Below are 19,494 nucleotides of genomic sequence, written 5' to 3' on the forward strand. Positions count from 1 at the left end.
TTAGTCATTTCCCTATTTTTCCACCTCAGGTCTTGGAATAGGGTGTATTTATGGGACATATATTCCTTTCCTCTAGATGGATGTGCCTTATGAGAGAAATTCTTTTAATAACTCCTGAACCTTGGCTCCTCTGTGTGTGTCTCCATCTTTCGGGAAAAGCTAAGTCAGAACTATAGCGGGCTCAGGTTGTCATCTAAATGGGATAGATACGTAATGACAATGACAGCATATGGCTCAGGCTAAGATCTTTCTTAGTGGTCTCCTACCCAGTTCTTCTCCATCAGAGCTGGGCTAGCCCTTCACTGGTCCCATGTCTCCAAGCCTGTTCAATCAAACCATGAGATGAGCTTTCATTCTTACATTTCTGTCTAAGGGTCAAGCTCATGAGTGACGATCTGCAACAGAATAACTCTCCTGTGTTTGCTTTACTGCTTTATCTTGCTTAAGGGAAGAAAAATTTAATATATTAGGACTTTCTTCTGGATTTTTTCCTTTTTTTTTTTTTTGATTCATGGTACATTTGAAGCTCCAAAATATCCAGTGTCTAGTCCTGTACATGTCAGCATCACTTTCATCTCTTTTTAAGTTTGAACAAAAACAGAAATATTTTGTGGAAAAATTTGTAGTATATAGACTGACGTTTGCTTTACCTTTCTTCATCTTCCGGGATTATAAAATTAATAATTAGAAAGAAATCTCCAAACTTGGTACAATTTTCTATGTTATGTGTTTTTGCTTTTCTTCATTTAGTTCTGACTCTTTCATCTGTTTCAGCTATTGCCATTAAACAGAATTCTCTTCTACGAGAAATGAGTATTAGAAATGGATTTAAAAAGAAAAGGTTAATGAGAAAAGATGACAGTACATATATAACCATGTGATTGCTCTGTAAAGTATGAATTAATTATACTGATAATGGAGGCTAAGCCTAGCAGAGGGATGGGATTGGAATGCTGGCAGGATGGAATGGCCACTGCATGTGCGAGATTAGAGCATGTAATTGAGCATACTGAAGAGAAGACTTAGAACTTAGATTTTATTAGAAGGGCGAGAGGCAAAACAGATCCCTCACAAGGAGAGTAAAGATGGTGACTAGTGCATGTTTTTGATTGGACAAAAGAAAGAGATGTCACCAACAGTTTAGGATATGAGAGGGTGAGTCATGGAAATGATTTTAAGTGGGTTTTGATAGTGATAGTAAAATGTAGAAAAACAACTTAAACCTGTTTCTAGCAGTTGACCTATGGCCTACTGAAAAGAGTCACCTTAAGGTACTGCTTTTGAATGGTCTCCTTTTAAGTAGTTTGCTTTTCTGTATCAGTTTTTTTAATAACAACAGTAAAAAGAGCTACCAAAAATCAGATCAGTGATCATTGATATTAACATGTTAACATGTTAATTATAATAAACATGTTTCTCTTGGTAGTGATCTTCTAAAAATGAATCTAACTTCAGGAAAGGAAAAGGTGTTTGTCATAATGTTTTGACTTGTGTGTAATAAAAGACTTTATAAAACACAGAAAATCCTTTTCAGTTTTTTTAAGGTGATGCTTTAAAAAAACTTTTTTAAGTTTTTTATGAGAGAGAGAGAGAGAGAGACTGTGACCAGGGGAGGGTGAGAGAGAGAGGGAGGGAGACACAGAATCCAAAGCAGGCCAGGCTCCAGGCTCTGAGCTGTCAACATAGAGCCTGACATGGGACTCAAACTCAAAAATTGCAAGATCATGACCTGAGCTGAAGTCAGACGCTTGACCCATTGAGCCACTGTGGTGCCCCTTAAGGTGACTATTTTTTTTTAAATGTTTATTTATTTTGAGAGAGAATGAGAATACCCCAAGCAGGCTTCACACTGTCAGTGCAGAGCCTGATGCAGGGCTCAGTCTCATGACCTTGAGATCATGACCTAAGCCAAAATCAGTTGGATGCTCAATCGACTGAGCCACCCAGGTGCCCTGCCCCTAAGGTGACCATTTTTGTATAAGTAAAACCTATTTTTAAATTTTTTTGTGCATATCACATTTTTTTAAAAATGCACCTTATTTTTTATTTTTTAAAAGTTTGTTTTTATTTATTTTGAGAGAGATACAGAGAGCAAGCAGGGGAGGGCAAGAGAGAGAGGGAGACAGAATACCAGGTAGGTTCCATGCACTATCAGCACAGAGCCCAAAGTGGGGCTTGAACCCAAGAACCATGAGATCATGATCTGAGCTGAAATCAAGAGTCGGATGCTTAACCGACTGAGCCACCAGGTGCCCTTGCACCTTATTTTTTAAAGCAGAGTTAGGTTCCCAGAAAAACTGGGCAGAAGGTATGGATTTCCCATATACCTCCTACTCCCACATATGCATAGGCTCCCCCATTATCAACATCCCCCACCAGAGTGGTACATTTGTTACAGTTGATGAACTTAACATTGACATGTTATTATCACTCAGAGTCGATATGAGAGTTCACTCTTAGTGATGTACCTTCTATGTGTTTGGAAAAATTTCTAATGACATGTATCCACCATTATAATATCATATGGAGTAGTTTCACTGCCCTAAAAATTCTTCTGTGTTCTGCCTGTTCAGTTCTCCCTTCCTCCAACACCTTATCTTTTTACTGTCTCCATAGTTTTGCCTTTTCCAGAATGTCATATAGTTGGAATCAAACAGTACACAGGTTTTCAGGCTGGCTTCTTTCACTCGATAATATGCGCTTAAAGTTCCTCCATGTCTTTTCATGGCTTGATTGCTGTTTCTCTTTAGCACTGAGTAATATTTCATTGGGTATGCCACAATTTATTTATCCATTCACCTACCAAAGGACATCCTGGTTACTTCCTTTTTTTTTAATTTTTAAAGTTTATTTTTTTTGAGAGAGTGGATGTGGAGGCAGGGCAGGCGGGGCAGCAGGAGGGAGGGAGGGAGAGAGAGAGAGAGGGAGAGAGAGAGAGAGATTGCCAAGCACTTCATGCTCAGTGTAGAGCCCAACACAGGGCTCAATCTCATGAACCATGAGATCATGAAGTGAGCCGAAGTTGGATGCTTAACTGACTGAGCCACCCAGGCACTGTCTATAGTAAGTCTTGAAGTTGGATAGTCTTTCAGCTTTTTTCTTATCCTTCAATATCATGTTGGCTCTTAAGTGTTTTTTGCTTCTCTTTAGATAAGAATTGACATCTTGACAATATTGAGGGTTCCTATCTATGGCTATGGGATAGATCTTAAATTCTTTGATTCCTTTCATCAGAGTTTTTTGTTTGTTTTCTTCATATAGAGCTTGTACATATTTTTTTTAGATTTATAACTTTTTTGGGAGGTCCTAATGTAAATGATATTGTGTTTTTCATTTCACATTTCACTTGTTTGTTACTAGTATCTAGGAAGGCAGTTAACTTTTGTGTGTCAACCTTGTATGACACAGTCTTGCTGTAATTGCTTATTAGTTTCAGGAATGTTCTTGTGGATTCTTTCAGATTTTTCACAAGATGATCGTGTCATCTGAAATGGTTTGTTTTGTTTGTTTTGTGGACGGCATAGGATAGGTGGAGGAAAGCCTTCATCACACATTCCATGAATCACTGCAGTGTCATCTCTTCCCAGTGAGGGTGTCACCCCTGTCCCCTGTCTTCTCTGCAAAGTGTCTTGGGCTCCCCAGATGACCTGAGGCTGCCCGTGTCACTGCTGCCCCCATGCAGGGCTCAGGCTCCTCTTATCCCTCATTTGCTTTAAAACTCTCCTCTCTTTTTAAAATGAATAAATTAAGTTCTATTGCAGGTATAGTTGATATATACAGTGTTTTAGTAGTTTTACATGTACAACATAATGATTTGATACTCAGATCTGTTTTTTTTTAAATCTGCTTAAAAAATTTTTTTTGAATGTTTATTTATTTTTGACAGAGAGAGAGATAAGACAGAGTGTGAGCAGGGGAGGAGCAGAGAGAAAGGGAGACACAGAATCCAAAACGGGCTCCAGGCTCTGAGCTGTCAGCACGGAGCCTGACACAGGGCTCAAATTCACAAACTGGGAAATCATGGTCTGAGCCAAAATCAGATGCTTAACTGACTGAGCCACCCAGGCACCCCTAAATTTGTTTTTTTTTTAATTGCAGTGGAAAAGAAGTCACAAAAAGTGGCTTTAGGTCATGGAAAATGTATGGAACAGGGACAGGAATTTACCAACCAGTACTTCTGTGAGATACCTTTTTTCTTTTTTTAAGTTTTATTTTATTTATTTGAGAGAGAGAGAGACAGTGCAAGTGGGGGAGGGGCAGAGAGAGGGAAGGTGAGAATCCCAAGCAGGTTTTGCACCGCCAGCACAGAGCCTGACACGTGGCACAAACTCCCCAAATTGTGTAATCATGACCTGAGCCTAAACCAAGAGTCAGCGCTTAACTGACTGAGCCAGCCAGGAGCCCCATCTCTGACATATCTTGAGTAACTACATAAGACCTGCTGAAGAGCCATCCTCTCTCTCCTAAAATAGACAAGGCAGCCTCTCCATATCTAGGGCATCCCTACATCACTGACTACTTCCTGGTGACCCTTGGGTGTGTGTGTGTGTGTGTGTGTGTGTATAAAGTTATATTTAAATTATTTTTGAGAGCATTGTTCTATAAGATACTAGGTTTTTTTCTTTAAATATTTGCTGAAAATGTTGCATCTTATTATTTCTTCTTATGAAAAAATAGTATTTTTTAAAAAATCACTCAAATATAACAGTTTTTCTTAGAATTAAAGTTAGTGACCAGAGCCTATATTGCATGTATAAATGTTAACATGTAGAAAAATTACTTTACATCATATCTGCCCCGTGGAAATTGTTTGTATGATTTAATGTATTTGAAGAGATTTATGTTGCTCTGTTTCCTTAAATAAAAGATTTCTGTGGAATATTTCAAGGTGAAAGGGGTCTAGAGAACTTCCCATTTTAGAAACAAAAGAAACTCGCTGATTTTCCTTACCAAGAGTTATGGACAGAAAATACATGAAATTAGATCAGTAGGCTGCAAAATTCACCTTAAGTTCATTAAATGTAATGCTTGCCTGGAATTCTCTTTTCTCACAGAAGTACTCTGTGTGTAGACTTCTCTTTGTAGAAACAAGTTGTAAAAAGGACATGAGAGCCAGAACCTAAGAGGATCTGAGGGTGAAGGAGGATTTTGTTTAATTTCTTTATCAAAAACAATTTACTCTGGCATAAAAATAAATATCTTTTTCAAAAAATTAAAATTTTATTCTTTTGTGTCATTTAAAATTGTATCTCAGTGTTAAATTTCCCTTTTTAACTTGTCACGGTGGAGTCCTAGATGTGCATTGCAAGGTTAAACATTATTATTACTGATCCATGTGTCTTTGAAAGCATCTGACTTAGAAAGGAGATTTCTAATATATTAGTTTTTTTTTTTTTTTTGGAGTCATTGTACATATGTTAAGCATGATAGATCTATTATACAATTAAAAAATGCCATTATGGGGCATCTGGGTGGCTCAGTTGGTTGAGTGTCCAACTCTTGATTTCAGCTCAGGTCATGATCTCAAGGTCATGAGTTTGAGCCCTGTGCCAAGCTTTGTGCTGACAATATGGAGCCTGCTTGGGACGCTCTGTCTTGTTCTCTCGCTGTCTCACCCTCTTCTCCTCCCCTGTTTGCATGTGCTCTTGTGCATGCTTGCTCTTTCTCTCTCAGAATAAATAAACATTAACAAAAATAAAAACACTCTTCATTATATATGTTTACAATATTCTGTACTTTTTTTTTTAGAATTGGAAGACAGTTGTAAATTATAAGCCTATACCAAATTGTACCTGAATTATTTTCAGTGCCAAGAATATTTCAGTATAGTTTTAGTTTTAAAAAAAATAAATCAGAAAACTTAAAATTTAGGATGTGAAAATGATAGTTCTTTAATCCAATTATGTATAAAAACATTTTTTAAAAAGTAAGAAGATAATCTTCTATATAAAAAATCCCTTTAATTCAATAGAATAGTTGGTATTATAGTAAGCAATGTAAGGGTATGGTAGAATCCTTTAAAACCTTAGAAATATGTTTGAAAGTCCTTTTTAAAGTATGATATTCTGTGTTACAGAGGCAAGACTGGAATGCATTGGTATTATGAAAGCCTTTTACCTGTGGAGAAGTTAAGGCAAACCACCAAGATAACATAATGTTTAAATCTTACTGCAGTTTTAAATTTTGGTATACAAAGTCATTAGCTTCAGAAAGCATAGAACTCTTTTGGAATTGTGCTAGCTTGCTTTCTAAATATACAAAGGAAAATAATTTTCTGATGAGGAAAAGCTAGTGTGACATTGGTGTTACAAAATTGAGATGTACCTCCTAGACTTGTCATGTCCAGGTTGAGAGAAGGAACATTTTTAACTTGTAGGTGAGAGGTAGGTGGAGAGATGTTCTTACTTGAGGAAAAACATGAGATTGGGATACAGAAGTCTGTTAACTCTATAATTAATAAACTACTTGAGCCATTGGGACAGCTGGGGGATTTTGACATCTAATTGAGTTAGGAGAGCAAACAACCATGGATTTCTGTCTTTTATTTATATCTTTTTGTCAGGTATTAAAGTCTGATATTTATATATGAGAGCCAAATAGAAAGATACTATGTTGAACCACTTGCATACAGATCTTTTGGGTGGTTGGGTTGAACTTCTTAAGTAATTAATTGCATTAACTTGTTGAACAGAATTTCTTTTTATTTAAAAATTTTTAATGTCTATTTTTGAGAGAGAGAGACAGAGAGAGAGTACGGGCAGGGGAGAGAGGAGGACAGAGAGAGAGGAGACACAGAATCTGAAGCAGGCTCCACGCTCTGAGCTGTCAGCAGGTAGGCCGATGTAGGGCTCCAAGTCATGAACCGTGAGGTCATGACCTTAGCCGAAGTTGGATGTTTAACCTACTCAGCCACCCAGGTGCCCCATACTTGCTTTATTAAAAGAATATTTCAGTCATTTTGATTTTTATAGTAATTTTGGTAGAGACTTAAAAGAAACATTAAAAGATTTGACTTTATATTAATATTATAGAGCTTGGTTCGTAGATAGTTTATTTCTTGGATTCGGCGTAAGATTTTATGTAAATAAATACAAAAGTCATAGTGTTCTTAACCCTTTTTTATTTAGTGTAAAATTTTGGTGAAGTAGCATAGGTCATTGCTGCCTTAGAATAGGTATATCGCCCTAAGCCTCCCTATGTTTTGTTTAAACAATTTTTTTTTAATTTTTATTTATTTTTGAGGGAGGGAGAATGCGAGCAGGGGAGGGGCAGAGAGAGGGAAAAAGAGGATTCAAAGTGGGCTCTGTGCTAAGAGCAGAGAGCCCAATGCTGGGCTTGATCTCACAAACTGCGAGATCATGACCTGAGCCAAAGGTGGACGCTTAACCAACTGAGCCACCCAAAGCACCCTTTCCATTTTTAAGATTCTAGATTGGACTGCCCAGACAACAGTTTATTTGTACTGTATCTCATTTCACAGAGGATTTTTGGTGACTACTACTACTGTTGCTACTACTAATAAGCATTTATTAAGTGCATGCTTACTTTGAGCTAGGCATATGATCTTGTCTAATTCCTACACAAATCCTATGAGGTGAGTATTATCTGTGTTTTGCAGTTGAGAAAATGATGCTTAGAGGAGTTAAGTAACTTGCCAAAATTTAACCTTCTAAGAGATGAAGCTAGAATGCAGATTTAGGAAATCTAATTTTTGCTCCTAATTTCTATGGGAGGGGGGGGAGGGGATTGCAAACCAGAATTAAATGTCCAAACTGGGAAGAAAAAAGAAAAACAGTGGAATTTCATGTCTTTAGGTCCCATGGCTTTTATGACTGGATCATGAATTTGACTCTGAATTCACTCTAGGAAAAAAAAAATGGAAGAGAGCAAAATGGGTATGTGAGAATACCACATAAAATCCTTTTCTTAGGACTTAATTCTCAAATAGAGTCCCTCTGTGGGAACCTCAAAAAAGAGTCTCTTTGGAAAATGTTGGGAATAATTTCTTCAGTAATATTTCTTATAATATATCTGGTTACAGGTTCAATAGGACTGCTTCTTTCTGATCTCACAATGAAACTTGAGGCAATAATGTCAAAGCATGATTTGGTCAGAGTTCTGTGAGATACTATGATAGTATGGACCAAGCATGCGTGGTTTGGTATGATCCATGTATGAAATCCAGAATACTGAGAAGGATGGAACGATGGTTTGTATGTTTGCCAGTCAGTCCTGAGTTTTGTATATACTTCAGAAATCAAATGAACACAGAGTAGAGTTAACATCTTTGTTCTGAAAATTGAGAAGCATAGACAAAGAACATAGTGACAATTCATGTTATTGAGTTCACAATTGAATGAGTATCCCAGGCTACAGGACTGTTCTAGAAGCCAAGAAGGTGAACTTTAGTAAGAAGATATTTTTCAGTCCTGTGAAATGCAGCAGAGATGCCTGATTAGATGAGGACTGAAAAATTAAATTTCAGAAACAGGTCTTATGTATCTTAGCAAGTACAGTGTCAGTGCTGAGTGTTGCGGAATAGAAATTCCATTGTCTTGGATTCAGGATTGAGTACAAGATGAGGAAGTGGCAACTTTGTGTGTTGACTTCTCTTGTAGTTGAATGTTGTAATGGGAAGGAGAGAACCTGAAGCTCAGGACCCCAGCATTGAAGGAGAAGTTTTGTTGAAGGACTTAAAGAGACTTGAGACTGTAGGCTAAGGACAAGGAACCAATTTAGAGGGAAATATTTAAGATAAAAAACAGTGATGATTGATGTTGCAAGGTACACATGTTTGGGCCTGGAAGGGATGGAATTCAGACCATTGAGCGTGGCAAATAAATCAGCTCTACTGAAAAATAGAGTACCTACTCGCTACCTTCCCCAAGTCATTCAGAGAAGTATAGACATGGGGATAATGGGGTTTAGTCTAGAAAAGGTGGATGAAATCAGAATATGAATCAAGAGTGCATGACCCAACTGAAGAGGTGACTGAGACCAGCAGCAGTTCTCTGCTAAACCCTGAAAATGAGAGCTGTCTTGGGAGCTGTAAATAAGGGGAAGTGGGGGTGGAAGATGGGTTAAACTAGACAGTGACAGAGAAGCCAAGAATCCCAGCAAAAATAAAAATGTAATTCATTTTGACATTTCTTCCGGTGTATGATTTTGCTTTTGTACCTAGTGACTCCTTCTGCCTCAGGAGCTTGCTTACCCAGGAATACGTGTGGTGGAAGCAACAGGGAACTGGGTAGTAAGGAAGCTGGATTTGCACCTCTCATATAGGAAGTTTGTTGTAGGCAGATATTTGAAGCCCATTTAGAGTTGGCATGTGGAGTTCAAAGCTAAAGACTAAAGGCCTTAGGGACTGTGTTTGTTGTTGGAGACACATTGAAATAAAGAAAAGTAGAGGACACTCAGTGACTGAACTGTATTTACTGGCTGGAAAGGCACACAGCCTGACCAGATCAGTTCTCAGCATCCAAGGGGAGTGGATTTCAGGGCTGAGTGAAGGGAAGAGGAGAAAAAGGAAAATGCTTTTCTATCATGTAAAGGGCTGGTTAAGAAAATGTCATCTACTCTGGGCATCAAAGAACAGCTTTTAGTTGATAATGCACCAGGAGCAGCAACAACTGAATAGTTTGTGCAAGGTGCTGGAGCTCTTTGTGGGCAGAGAGCAGAAAGCCCATGGCAATGAAAGTAGTAGAGAAAAATCATAGAGGAAGGAAAATGCTCTGCCACTTACTTAATGTGGTAAAGACCTGGTAGAAAAGGGGAGAAATTGTTTCATTCTATTTGTAAGTAATCAACATGTTTTCCCGGCCCTCACAGCCCAAAATCAAGAAATAGGAGCCACAGTAACACCAGAAACTAGGGATTTCTTGAAAGTCTTGGTTTGGAGCTCCTCTGTTTGACCTGGGACTCCAGAAATGCCTTGTCCAAGTGCAGGCTCTGAGTGGCTAATGGATTTACTGTCTGGCTACTATGCCAGCAGCCGTGGGCTAGAAAGGCCCCTACTTTTGAGGCTGTTAACTCTTTTGTGGTCAAGATTCCTTTCCTTTTTGCCACTTTTCCTTCAATGGACAATTTTGTTTCTTGTGTCTAGTGGGCTCCCCCTACCACCAAGTCATCCACGGTGTGAGGGTCAGGAATCTTCTTCTGCTGATGGCCCATCAGTCTACCATGGTAAGATTGCCTTTGGGTTCAGGCCATGTGCCTGAACAAGTACTTGGCAGAACTTGTCTCTTGCTCTCTCAGCACTCCTTTCAACAAGAGCCCCATGGGCTTGTGTTACTCTGCACCTATGGGATGAGCCTGAAACCAGGGCGTGGGAGTCATGGGAACCACTCAGTCTGGTTTGCAAACACTCTAGGGGCTTAGCCCGCTTCTCTGCAGGGGTTGCTTCTGTTTTCCTCCTGGACAAGATTTTGTGTGATTAGGTAAGCTGGTCTTCAGGAACTGTGGAGTACATATAGATAGATTAGGTCCTGATACAAGGGTCAACCCTTGTATTTTTGTCTTTTGAGCTTTCTCTCTCTATGTCTTGGGAAAAGAAATAAGGAAGAAATGGTTTGAGTGAACCCATCATTACTGGCTTCTGATTTTTCTAGCTCTGTCAGAAAGGTCATTTTTGTGGATACTTGTTACTAGTTATAATACTTAATAAGAGTTTCAGGAACGCATTTAATAGTTTCTCGTAGGTATACAATCGTTTTTCTCAAGCAGATTTGGTTTTTAATCACAAATCCTGCATTAAGAATGGTAATAGTCTAACATTTTTGAGATCATCCTGACAACTGAATTTATACCCAATTTGTAAAGAGGCTGTCACTAATTGTATCTACTTGCATCTTGTGTAACCTGTGAGCAATTTGGAGGGAACAGATTCATTTTATTCATTCCTCTGTTCGTTATGCTTACTGTGTAGTAGACATGCAGAAGTGGAGATAGTAACAATAATGAATAGAAACATGGAGTTTCTGGAACTTGTATTCTGATGGATCTTCAAAAGATTCTTGAGGGGTGTGTGTGAGGGAGGAGAGTTTTGAAATGGGCATATGGGATGGTCTGTTAGGGTTCCCCAGAGAAGCAGAGCCAACAGGATGTATATAGAGAGAAAGAGATTTATTATAAGGAAGTCCTAAGATGTGCACTGCACAAGCTGGAGATCTAGGAGAACTGATGGTGTAGTTCCAGTCAGAGTCCAGAGGCCTAAGAATTGTGAGTGCTGATGGCATATGATTCAGTCCAAAAGCTCGCAAGCTTAAGACTCAAGAAGAGCTGATGTTTTCAGTTTGAGTTGACTGGAACTCAAAGTTGGCAGGAAAAGATGGATGTCCTGGCTCAAGCAGTCAGACTGGAGGGCTTCCCTCTTATTTCAGGGAAGGTTAGACTTCTTGTTCTAGTCAGACCTTGAACTGATTGGTTGAGGGCCATCCACATTAGGGAGGGCAGTGTGCCTTACTCAGCCTTTGATGCAAATGTTAATTTCAAAAACACCCTGAGACACACCCAGAATACTGTTTGACCAAATGTCAGTTAACACCCACCCCCAGCCTAGTCAAGCTGGCACACAAAATTAACTGTCGTAGACAGTTTATACTTCTACAAGAAGTTTATAGTATAAACAGCAGTATAATCATTTTAAAGCATCATGAAATAGGCCCTGAACTTCTAAAATTGTTGAACTAGAAATTACTCTCCCACTTTCCAGGATTATTTTCATTTGAAGTTGACCTAGTGTATGTTATTAAAAAACTATTCAGGTGTTAACAAACTTGACTCTTCTCAGTGATTGAATCACTCTTGTGCAGAAACCCTTTGGTGCAATGGAAAAAAAGTGCTGTTGGTAAAAGAAGGGATGTCAAATGTAGTACAGGACTGTTGAGTTAAATTTTTTTTAAAAAGTACAGTAGCAATGAACTGCCATGCTGCTTTATTATCTCTCCCTGTATGTAGTGCTGATTTCTGATCTTTCTGGATTGTGTTCAAAACAAATGACGGTCTGTGAATGCAAAAATATTAGTATTTTGTGATAGCCTTTTAAGTTATAAAAACTCATATCGTTGAAAAAATTCCTAGATTCATAAAATGATTTTTACTGTCCACATATTCCTTTACTTATGTGTCCCATCATTTATCCTTTATCACTAAAATTGTTTACTGTTTAATGATGCAGTGAATATTCTTGTTTATAAGTTTTCTACATAGCTCTCTCTCACTTTTTTTTTACAGTAAATGTTGTGCAGTTAATAAATAAATGGAGTGGAGCTGTGTCAGTGTCTAGTTTTGAATAGGTTTAATAAATATTGCCTAATTGCTTTTATTTATACACTCTTATATAAAATATTAATAATAACAGCTAACTTGTATTGAGTGCTAGGTAGAACCTGGGCTTTATATGGATTTTTTCATTCAATCCTCAAAATAACCTTGTGAGGGAGGTGCTAATATCACCCTTCAGGAAACAGCTGAGTACCTACTATGTGCAAAGCACTGTGATAGGCAAGGGGACTATAGGAATGAACAAAGCAACCATTGTTGATGCCCACATTCTAAAGGAAAAGGACAGCGACTATTCTCAGTTTATTTGTAATTGTGAGAAAGACTGAAAGAGGAATTTAGGCTACTTTGAAAGTGTATCACACAGGGTATGGGGCGCGGTGTGTGACAAGAAAACAATTATCATTGAAAAAACACCTTTGCAGCCTAAGTTGAGTAGGACATATGGGGGAAGGAAGTATTTTAGGTTGAGGAGGCAGCATGTGTGAAGGCCTTGAGGTGGTAAAATGGGGGCATGTTCAAGGAACTGCAATTAGATGAAATGTGACTGGAACTATGAGGTGTCTAGAATAGCTCAGGGTGAGACTGGGGCTAGATCACACAGGGTCTTTTTTGGTCATATTAAGGATTCTGTACTCTGTCCTCAAAATATTGGGAAACGTTTGAAGTATTCCAGGTAGAGGCCCTAGTGGATTTACTTTTTAAAAAGAACACTTTGGCTGCCATATGGACAATGGGTTTGTAAGGTATACAGTTTTCTATTTGCTCTATAATTTTCATCAGCCCTTTTAATGTCAGTTTGATAGGTAGAGGTGCTTACATTTCTTAAAAAGAAGCCAACTTAAATCTGTAATCATGGGGGTTGATGCAGGGGTTGGAGCTGTGGCTTGGGGGAGAAGGAAGGGATGATTCAGGGTTTAGAAGAAACTCTCGATCTCTTCCGTCACGGTGTCCAGAAGACTAAGTTTGTATTTGAGAAGAATATGTTGCCCAGCAGTTCTGATTTGTGAACAGTCTGAATTTGGGGAGCTGCTTTCTGTCATGATGCTTGCCGCCATCCCATCTGGTGTTCAATGATCACATCAGAAAGGATGTCATTTAAGGGTCTTACTAAAAGATTCTGAGGACTCTGTAGATTGACAAGACACGATATGGGGGAGAAACGTAGATATAAGGTTATTTTTATTTTATTGTATGATTTCTGTCTCTTTTTATCTGCCTCGTGATGCCAGTGAAACTAAGACGGCTGTCTGGCATGTGCATAGGTTGGTTGTTAGAGAGCCTCTTATGGTTTCACTTACCTTCTCTAGACAGCTCTTCCAGTAAGTTACCAACCTCCTATTTTTTCTCCTAAGATTTAGACAGTAAATTACAACCCATTTCTTACAATTGTAGTTCCATAAAAGGTACACTTCTATTTGTTCTAATTTTTCCTCTTAAATTTTAGTTTCAAGAAACAGAGCTTTTAAAAAAAATTTTCCTGCTTTTGATCAAGTTAAAAATTTTTAACTGAAAAATTTTAATATATAAACTAAGGAAAGGTTAATAGCCCTTACCATAGAACTCCTTTCCGTTTACCCTCTTTGAATCTTTTCATGATCTCAGAAGGGAAAAGAAGATGGAAAGTTTGTAAAAATATTAATATATTTTGTAATGCTTTCTGTATTCTAAAATGTATTGTGTGAATCTTGTCTTGTAGTGGAATCATGACACAGACTTATGTGTTCAAATGATCATGCTGCTTTTTACTTCGATTACTCAGAAGTAAGCTTGAGTGCAGCAAAGCTCTAAAAATTACAAGTAGAGTGGGTTGTGTTTTGAGGTTTTTAATCAGTATAAACTAAAGTGAAATAGAAAAGTTCCCTCAAGATACTGTTTTGGGATGTGATTTTACATTGTAGGTATTTATACTTTGGTTTTCTTTCTTTTTTTTTTTTTAACGTTTATTTATTTTGAAGGGAGGAGGGGCAGAGAAAGAGGAGAGAGAGAATCCCAATAAGGCTCTGCCCTGTCAGTACCAATGTGGAGCTTGATCCCACGAACTGTGAGATCATGACCTGAGCCAAAATCAAGAGTTGGCCACTTAACTGACTGAGCCATCCAGGTGCCCGTTTGTTTTTATTTCTAATCATGTATGTGATTTTGGGATTATTTCATTAACGTGAAGAAGATTTATAAAAGTGAAAGAAGTAGTTCATCATAGTATTAATATTTTAACAATAATCTTCTGTACCTGCCTTAGGAAGAGATAAAATTTTTTTTTTCCTTTTATTCTTTAAAACAAAACAAAATAAAACTGAGCTAATTTAAGCAGGCAGTTTCTGGGAAAACAAAGGCTTTGGTCTACATGCTTTTGATAGTAGACGTTGTGACCATATCATGTATGCTTTCTTAATAATGTCTGACATTATCAGATTGATTAACTCAGCATGGGGCCTAATCAGATTTAACTGCGGTTGGCAGCTGTACACTAGAAGAATAGTTAATACAGAGGAGGAATAAAATTAGTTTTTTAATAAGCTGCGTTAAATAAAAAACTAAAAAAAGTATCGGGAGTGTTCATTATTTCCCATTGACATGTAAAACTGTTGTGTTCACACAGTATCCTTCTCAAATCCATGCTGACGTATATTGTCAAAGATTGGCTACTGCCAGAATATACACATGCTGATAATAAGATTTGCATTTGATAATTGATGGTGTAGGTTTCAGGGAGTTATGATTTCCTGCAGGCTTCAGAGGTCAACATTTTTATCTATGTAGTGTGTTCATTGTGTAAACGTCATAGATTATCCAACCCATCTAAGAACTAGAACCAAAACCTCTGCTTACTTTTCCTAGAATCAAGATATTTCTTTAAAAACTTAGTCTTTGCTGGTGCCTGGGTAGTTCGGTCGGTTGAGCATCCATCTTTGGCTCAGGTCATGATCTCATCGTTTGTGAGTTTGAACTCGCATTGGGCTCTGTGCTGACAGCTCGGAGCTTGGAGCCTACTTCAGATTCTGTGTCTACCTCTCTCTCTGCCCCTCCCTTGCTTGCACTCTGTCTCTCTAAAATAAATAAACATTTAAAAAAAATGCAGAAGTAATCCTTTTCCTCATTGCTTTTTAAAAATATAATCATGAAAAGTTAATAAATGATACATAAGAAAGAGTCCTAAAGTAAGGAGTTGTGATTCTGATTCTGCTATTAACTTTAACCAGGGCCATAGAGTTTAATTAGATACATTCACCAAATGTTAAGTGAATGCCTACCATGTGTGGGTCACTCAGGGCTCTGTGGTTAGGACCAAAACAGCAAAGATTTTGACCTCATTCAAAGTGCTATTTTGATGTGCTGGAGATTCTCTATTAAGGATAACAGCCATTAATTATACATTGAGGACTGATTTTCAAAATATTATGAGAAGTGGGCATAACAAAAACAGTCCATTTCTAAATTTTGTTGCATAAAGTATTTGCACCAAATTTTCTGCTTCACGTGGTGTGACACCCAGCTTTTTAGTATGTTTTCTAAAGCTGTTGAGCTAATAAAACTTGCAGTGAATATTCAAATTTTAGTCAGATGTTAATCAGAATTAAAGTAACAAAATAACTGAGTGGAAAAGTTTGCAAATTGTATGGAACAGTTTCTCCTGGGAAAGACTAACTGTATTTCAGAGAGCAGTTTTCCAAAAAAAAAAAACATGCATTAAAGTGTACTTAGATGCCTTGTATGTTAACACATAATCATTTATATACATGTATGAGAAATAATATGTATTCAGTTTCTCATGTTGCTTAAGATTTCTAAGCAATTAGAAACTTAATTAGTACAGAGTCATGACTAGTTTGAACCACCAAAATTAAATGTATTTTTAGTTTAGGGAAAAAAGCAATTTCTTTCATTTTTAAGGTACAGTGGCCCCTACCAGGTCCTTATTGTAAGATCATACAACTTTTAAACATTTGGTAAGTCCCTGAATATGTGATACTAGAGAACTTACTCAACCTTAACTGTAATCTTATGGATGAGAATGAGAGTAAAAATATTCCAGATCAAAGAGAAGTTATTTTGAGGAGTTTTAAGTGCAAGTAAATGGAAGCTTATAATAAACATGGCTATTTAGCTGTCATTGTAGCTTTATTTTAATGTAAAATATGTCTAAGACATGTTGTAAGTACACAGAAACATTTGTTGAATTGAATTAAATGTATGTTTCCTAGATGTAGCTTCCAAAAGATATTGAGCAGTTGTTGAACTACAATAAATAGTAAATAGTAATCACATGATCAGTATTAATTTATGAAATTGGAAGCTAATTTAGAATAAAAAGAATTGATTTGTGGCAGAATTCAGCAGTGAATTTTGTTTAAATGTACTCTTAAAACCTAAATTGCCAAGACTCTGGCTGTATAGAACCAAGCACAGCAGTATTAGATATGATCTACGACTTGCTGATAGTTTATTTAAAAACCTATTCATATACTCATTTTGTGGTTTTTTTTGGATCATAAATCATTCACTATACTAAATTGTCAATTTTTAGTATTATTGGACTTTACATATACTTTGAGTCATTGTGTAAGTTTTTAAAGGGTAGGAGCACACTGTTTAACTTGTTTTCTGTTATAAACATGGTTTTAAAATGACTTATCATTTAAAAAAATTATACTGTCTTTAATTTTCAGGTAATAAAGTGACAGATTCCGTTCAGTAGTTGAGGGGTAATTTAAGGAAACACTTACCCTTCTCTCTTGGATACCTCTGTTAACACTCATTCACTGATGCTTAAAATCAGTTATAGTCAGCAGTGCCTTTCACTCACCTATTAGAAGGCCATAAATGCAAATAAGTGTGGGAAAGATACATGTTTGACTTATTGCCACATTAGGGTTCAAATCACTGATACCAATCTCTTTTCTTAGGAGGCTTTGATAGAGAAGAGAACACAGTGGGATAGGATGGAGCTTGTAGCAAAGGTGGGCTATGGGTACCAAAGATAAATAACCTGTCATAACCTATTTTAAAATTTTGCCAATGCAGTCCCCGTGTTTAAGTCCCTTAACAGTTGTGGGATGTGTTTTGATTACCCCTGTCATTTGCAGCTCTTTCTGGTATTCAGAATTGCACCCTGAAGGTATTTTGTTATGGGGAGATTTTTGATAGTGCTAATATTTTTTGAGAAGTATAAATGTTGTACATATACCATAGCCCCCCCTTACCCTAACAGTGAAGACCTGATATGGGTCAGAATCACATTGGTCTCAGTTTTAAGTGGGAAGTTTTGAGGGATTTTGAACGGGACTAGGCATGAACGTGCAATCTCTTTGATCCTTAAAAAAATTTTTTTTTTCTAAATGTTTGTTTGTGAGAGAAAGTGTGAGCTGGGGAGGGGCAGAGAGAGAGGGAGACACAGAATCTGAAGCAGGCTCCAGGCCCTGAGCTGTCAGCACAGAGCCCAACACAGGGCTCAAATCCACGAACCAAGAGATCATGACCTGAGCTGAAGTTGGATGCTTAACCAACTGAGCTACCCATGTGTGCCCCTCTTTGATCTTAATTCACATTTTGAACTTTTTTTTCCCTTTCTGTATTTGGAAGTTGAAAGTGTTCAGGTTGTTTACTTAGAAAGCCTCTTATAGACCTAAGAGCAGCCCTGGTTACCCATTTGTCTTATTCACTCAGAAATGGTGCCTTCTTTTAGTGGCACTTGCCATAATTGTCCTAACACATGTTTGACATGTAACCCACTGCTTGGGCTCAGTGAATATTTGTTGAATACAGTAGGGAATATTGGAGACTCCATTTTTCTATGTTTGCTTCCTACTGTCCTTTTCTGTGTTTACTGAATCTGCTTTTTTTTTTTATTCATGTTACCTTCTCTCTTAGTTCACATTCAGAATTCCCATAGTGGGTCAAGTTGGTCAGTGACCATTCAGTCTGGGGTGACCAGAAAGCAGAGTTCTTACACCAGTTATCCCTGAGACCCCCAGTTTCTCTTCCCTTCAACCTTTAGAGGGTTGCCTTTCCTTGGGGTGTGGAGTTCTATTCTAATTGGCTGTGGCTTCAGTAAATGGCTTGCCAGACCCAGAGCTTGAGGAATCAGTCACTCATGGGTAGGCAGAGATTATAATGATGACTGTTGGTAGAGCTGTTGGTAGAGCCTAAATGGAGAAATATATTTTATCTTCTACACGTGCTATTTATACATTAACTCAGAAACAGTTTTTATGGGGGGGGGGGGTATATATAAAATGCAGAAAGTATATATATTTGTATTGTGAAAGTTAAAATTAAAACTTTAATGAAAAGTTTATATTTGTGTTTAGAAGAATGATTTTTAAGTTTTCATAGTTACTTATATCTACTTATGTTTAAGTATACCTATATATCCATATTTAGGTACATCTACTTATAGGAATATTTTTTCTTGATATACTAATAACTATATCTTCCTGTGTCCATCTTGTCTTTACAGTTATTACAACTGTGATCTAACATTGATAAAAATAAACATGTATAAGGAAATAACATCTATTTTCTTAAATTTTCTATATTTTTAATGATAAGAATAACCAGAAAATCTTGTGAATAGAAAACTCTGTTTCTGAAAATTCCATTAGGGGTAACATTAGGTATCTGCTAAATGCCTTAGAAATCTTTGAAGTACAGATAGTTTGAATTATTTTTATTGAAGAAATATAGGCCAAATTTTCAAAAGTAGCTTCATTGTTTTTTCATGAAGTAAATATTAGCTGCTATTTACTGAGTAATTTCTTTGTACCACGGATAACTTTGGATGTAATTTTAATTCATTCTCCAGATGATTCACAAGATTGGGGGAATTATTTACATTTTGCAAATGAATCTCAGGTTCGGGATTTGGCCACTTGTTCTCCAAGTTGTATGACTGGCAAGGAAGAAGAGCTGAGGCTTGAACCCGTCTCCATCTTATTCCAAAGCTCAGCCCTTTCCCTTAAGCTGTATTTAATTTCTGTTGTCCTATATAAATGACTACATTGCAGTGAATGAAAAAAAAAATAGTATCATTTTTGGTCCTTCTGAGAAATTTTTTTATTACATTGCATTTTGTGAGCTTTCGTCTAGGCCCTTCTGTCATCCGTGTGTAGATGTTAGAAGATGAATGTTCAATGTAATGAATTAATAAGTATGTAAAACCTTTAGTCTAATGCCAATGACACAGGCTTACCTTCTAATGTTATTACGTATCAG

At 37.2% G+C, this 19,494-nt stretch overlaps 1 protein-coding gene across 9 annotated transcripts in view; it reads left to right on the forward strand.

Moving 5' to 3' along the window:
* The window catches only part of LOC101082513 (ubiquitin-conjugating enzyme E2 E2), a 371,654-nt gene that overhangs the window by 57,303 nt on the left and 294,857 nt on the right, over positions 1 to 19,494 (forward strand). For 2 of the 9 annotated variants that reach the window (XR_006585548.1, XR_006585547.1), the window contains exon 4: positions 10,103 to 10,182. The exons of the other annotated variants lie outside the window; for them this stretch is intronic. The gene's annotated coding sequence lies outside the window, so the exon portion shown is untranslated. The remainder of the gene's footprint in view (positions 1 to 10,102; positions 10,183 to 19,494) is intronic. 9 annotated transcript variants of the gene reach the window in all.

The sequence above is a fragment of the Felis catus genome, chromosome C2 (genome assembly GCF_018350175.1).
Source record: "Felis catus isolate Fca126 chromosome C2, F.catus_Fca126_mat1.0, whole genome shotgun sequence".
In the NCBI taxonomy this organism is placed as follows: Eukaryota; Metazoa; Chordata; class Mammalia; order Carnivora; family Felidae; genus Felis; species Felis catus.